This window comes from Lissotriton vulgaris, chromosome 1_1 (assembly GCF_964263255.1).
Source record: "Lissotriton vulgaris chromosome 1_1, aLisVul1.2, whole genome shotgun sequence".
Lineage (NCBI taxonomy): Eukaryota > Metazoa > Chordata > Amphibia > Caudata > Salamandridae > Lissotriton > Lissotriton vulgaris.
In genome coordinates, this window is record NC_141685.1 from 159765546 (window position 1) to 159771100 (window position 5555).

Here is a 5555-nt window from a genome sequence, read left to right on the forward strand (position 1 = left end):
AGAGTGTCTGAATTAAGCAGACCACTCTTAGCCAGTCCAAAGATCAGGGCTTGATCCATCACCGTTATTTATCTCACTGCACCATCCCAGCTCAGAACCTGGCTATATGCAAATCAGTATGTCCCTGGCCCAGTGCATCATGGGAACAGGGCAGACTAAACTACCAAGCCAATTCTTCACCAGAAAGGAGACAAGCTACCGGGGACCGGTTTCTGGCATTTCAGCTGTCTTCAGCCCCGCTTGCTTGAATCCTGATGGTGCAGTGAGAAAGGGACTCATGTCTGAGTATACCCTGCCACACCTATAGTGGCCAAAAACGATTCAGAAAAGGGGGTGGTGATGAACAGAGTGTCTGAATTAAGCAGACCACTCTTACCCAGTCCAAAGATCAGGGCTTGATCCATCACCGTTATTTATCTCACTGCACCATCCCAGCTCAGAACCTGGCTATATGCAAATCAGTCTGTCCCTGGCCCAGTGCATCATGGGAACAGGGCAGACTAAACTACCAAGCCAATTCTTCACCAGAAAGGAGACAAGCTACAGTGGACCGGTTTCTGGCATTTCAGCCGTCTTCGGCCCGGCTTGCTTGAATCCTGATGGTGCAGTGAGAAAGGGACTCATGTCTGAGTATACCCTGCCACACCTATAGTGGCCAAAAACGATTCAGAAAAGGGGGTGGTGATGAACAGAGTGTCTGAATTAAGCAGACCACTCTTACCCAGTCCAAAGATCAGGGCTTGATCCATCACCGTTATTTATCTCACTGCACCATCAAAGCTCAGAACCTGGCTATATGCAAATCAGTCTGTCACTGGCCCAGTGCATCATGGGAACAGGGCAGACTAAACTACCAAGCCAATTCTTCACCAGAAAGGAGACAAGCTACCGGGGACCGGTTTCTGGCATTTCAGCCGTCTTGGGCCCGGCTTGCTTGAATCCTGATGGTGCAGTGAGTAAGGGACTCATGTCTGAGTATACCCTGCCACACCTATAGTGGCCAAAAACGATTCAGAAAAGGGGGTGGTGATGAACAGAGTGTCTGAATTAAGCAGACCACTCTTACCCAGTCCAAAGATCAGGGCTTGATCCATCACCGTTATTTATCTCACTGCACCATCCCAGCTCAGAACCTGGCTATATGCAAACCAGTCTGTCCCTAGCCCAGTGCATCATGGGAACAGGGCAGACTAAACTACCAAGCCAATTCTTCACCAGAAAGGAGACAAGCTACCAGGGACCGGTTTCTGGCATTTCAGCCGTCTTCGGCCCGGCTTGCTTGAATCCTGATGGTGCAGTGAGAAAGGGACTCATGTCTGAGTATACCCTGCCACACCTACAGTGGCCAAAAACGATTCAGAAAAGGGGGTGGTGATGAACAGAGTGTCTGAATTAAGCAGACCACTCTTACCCAGTCCAGAGATCAGGGCTTGATCCATCACCGTTATTTATCTCACTGCACCATCCCAGCTCAGAACCTGGCTATATGCAAATCAGTCTGTTCCTGGCCCAGTGCATCATGGGAACAGGGCAGACTAAACTACCAAGCCAATTCTTCACCAGAAAGGAGACAAGCTACCAGGGACCGGTTTCTGGCATTTCAGCCATCTTCGGCCCGGCTTGCTTGAATCCTGATGGTGCAGTGAGAAAGGGACTCATGTCTGAGTATACCCCGCCACACCTATAGTGGCCAAAAACGATTCAGAAAAGGGGGTGGTGATGAACAGAGTGTCTGAATTAAGCAGACCACTCTTACCCAGTCCAAAGATCAGGGCTTGATCCATCACCGTTATTTATCTCACTGCACCATCCCAGCTCAGAACCTGGCTATATGCAAATCAGTCTGTCCCTGGCCCAGTGCATCATGGGAACAGGGCAGACTAAACTACCAAGCCAATTCTTCACCAGAAAGGAGACAAGCTACCGGGGACCGGTTTCTGGCATTTCAGCCGTCTTCGGCCCGGCTTGTTCATCACCACCCCCTTTTCTGAATCATTTTTGTCCACCATAAACGTGGAAGGGTATACTCAGATGTGAGTCCCTAGCTCATTGCACCATCAGGATTCAAGCAAGCCGGGCCGAAGACGGCTGAAATGCCAGAAACCGGTCCCCGGTAGCTTGTTTCCTTCCCAGTATAAGAATTGGCTTGGTAGTTTGGTCTGCCCTGTTCCCATGATGCACTGGTATTAATTTGCATATAGCCAAGTTCTGAGCTGGGATGGTGCAGTGAGCTAAAAAACGGTGATGGATCAAGCCCTGATCTTTGGACTGGGTAAGAGTGGTCTGCTCAATTCAGACACTCTGTTCATCACCACTCCCTTTTCTGAATCAGATGTGCCGACACGTTTCTAGTCCGAGGAAACCAGTTCCTAAACAGTCATCAGGGCTTTGTCACTTTTCTGTGTAAAATGCAGAAAAATAATAAAGTTTTAATTATCTAGCTTGAAGCCTCTATTCTTTCTGGTATTGCACTAAATGATCTAAAATATGTACCTGTTGGTCTCTGATGTCCTGGCCTCTCACGGTATCGTTTGGCTCAGAACACCCACAGTTCAGCTCTCGTTAACACTCTGATGCGAAAAAGATTTAAGATCACACAAGACATTTCAAATGGCTTTTTTAGTCATAACCTGTCCTCCGTTAGTAGTCAATGGACAGCGTTCTCTTGTTGCGGCAAACAAAAACAATTTAAAAGACTGGCCATTGGCTATAAAAACAGCCCAGGTGTCTTCGCCGCACGTGTCGTCTCTTTCTTAGATGGCATTGATCCTGATGCGTACTCTTATATTGATGATATTTATCTAATGTATGACGAATTATGGCTGGATTTGTGTCGCATTGACCGCATCATAGTTATGTTTGCGGACTTCGGTTATAAATTTACCTTTGCAAAGTCAGGCATTGCGGAGTTCACAGTGTTGTTCCTGGGCTCAACAATGAAGGTAGAGGTCTTCACTTCCTGGAAAAATGTGCATGTTTATGGTCTACTACAGCTCTGAAAAAACTACAATCCTTGCTGGGATTTTTGAATTTCGGGCGTACTTATATTCCCGATTATGCCCAGCGTATCAAACCTCTTTATGCTTGGATACAACCAACTTTTACCAAGTCATGCTGGCTGCCTGAATATTCAGCTATTCTGCAATTTTTGCAGTCTGATCTTCTTGAATCTAAGTACTTATTGACTCATGATAACCACACTAACCTGGTAATAAGAATTGTGCCTGGTGCCGTGGGTTTCACGTACTTGATGTTTAATGAAGGAGACACAGTGCCTATCGCTTACAAGTCACACTTGTACACTTCGGCTGAAAAGCGATTTTCTTCTGTCGAGAAAGTCTTGACAGCTGTACAGATGGCGATTCTAAAAGAGAGAGCGCAGTCACAAGGAAAACACATGTTGGTTGTTACACCTTATACTGCATTTGAAGCAGTGATGAAAGCCAGTGTACCAAATTCTAAAGTTTTATATCCTAATTGGATACAATGGGCAACTTCGTTGACATCTCCGCATGTCACATTTATCTTTGACCCCTCATTGCAAACTCAGGAGTTCTTACAGTATGAGTTTGTTCATGCTGGTCCTCTGATCATGCGCATGCTTGAGGATTACCATTGTATCATTAACACTGACGGTTCGGCGCAACCGGCGATAGGATCTAAGCATTCTTATTCAGTGGCCTGCGCAATCGTGGCTGGTACCATTGTGAATGGAGAATTCAAGTCCAATGTCGTGCACACCCGGCCTTTCGGTGACTGTACCGCCCAGTTGGCAGAGCTACGTGCTCAAGTGCTTGGGTTAGTGAGAATGAGGGGTAAAAGGTCCCAATCCCTTACTAGCCGTTTATTGAGCAATGGTCCCTCTTTTTTGTCAAGCTTGCCCTCGGCATGGGGAAACCCCTAACCCCCTATTATAGCAAAGTTTGAGAAAGGTGTGTTAGGGCAAGCTTTGTTTTTTATAGTCTATTATGGAAAAATTCCAATCGCACGAGACGACTCGTACCGGCATTACACCAAAATCAGGGAATCCCTATTTATCCACAGAAAAGAACGACCAAATATACTTCTTCAACCTGATTCGTAAAGCCCTGGGGAAGCCCCAGGCCGGATGGCCATGTAAAGGGTGAAACAAGTGTTGGCTGTTCTCCTACGTATTATCACAAATATAGTAACACCTTTATTAAAACAAAAAAATTAACCATCGTGTGATTGGAATTTTTCCATAATAGACTATAATAAACAAAGCTTGCCCTGACACACCATTCTCAAACTGTGCTCTAGTGTTTGCATTGGAGTTTGCTGACCCTCGTGTGACTACTTTAATTGTAAGTGACTCTTATTACTGTGTTCAGTCCTTCAATAAAAATTTATTCTTTTGGACTCAGAATGACTATTGTAATTCCAGAGGTGGCACAATTAAGCACAAGATGCTATGGGTTTGAGTCGCAGAAATAAAGAACGTCTGCCTCTCGTAAATGTAATTCATACCAGCATTTAGGAGTACACGCTGTTTGCAACAGTCTTGCTGGTGAAGCAGCAAAGACCGCAGAAGCAACATACGTAGTAGCAGCAGTTAAAAGGTCCAACAGTAAGAATGATGATGACATCTTGGCAGCTATAGCTGCTACAGAGATTGGTGATGATTACCCTAAGGGTTTCCCTTCTAAATACTCTTATCATTTAAGTCCTGATAAAGTTCCCTATGTGAGAATTAACAACGTTGGAGACAGGCTGATTCCTGACACGGACCGCAGGCTACCCTTGATAACAGTCGCTCATGAAGGCATAGCCTCGGTTCATGCCCATGTTTCAGCGGATGTCTCTATCTTACAGCAGCGTTACTGGTGGCGTGGATTGTATAAATTAACTTGTGAATATGTCCTTTCTTGTTATGTGTGTCAGCAGATTAAACCTTCAACTGCGGCACGGCCGCCACAAACTCAGCTGTACATATCTAATAGACCACTTGGTTGTGTTTATTTAGATCACTGCTGACCTTTGCTGTGTATAAGTATATCTTAGTTGCAGTGGATTCATGCACACGTTTTCTCTGTGTTTGGCCACAAAGGAATGCTGATGCTCGAACTGTCATCAGAGATTTGCATGTCTTCGTGGGAATTTTTGCATGTGGCACCTTCCATTCTGATCAGGTCCAGCGTTCACCTCTAAGGTGTACAAGGAAGCCATGGGGTCTTTGGGGGTGCAGGTGAAATTTTTGTCTCCATACCGGCCTGAGGGCAATTCTGTTGAGGAGCGAATGAACCGTGACTTAAGGCAATCTTTGACAGCTAGGGTTTTGTTAGAAGGGGTGATCCTAGAGGGCCAGGCTATGCTCTCCCGACCACTCCGTGACCCACCTCTCCCACAAATAATGCAGAGTCTTAACGTGAGGTCCTCACCGGGGAGGACTTCGAGTCTAGGATCGTACACACTGAGCTCACACCACACTTACGAACCGACACCACACCATAGGTTTTAAGTAACAAGTTCTTTATGAACAGTAAAAAGGAATTGGCACTCTTATTTACAAGCGATCGAGGGATCGTAAAGTCTCA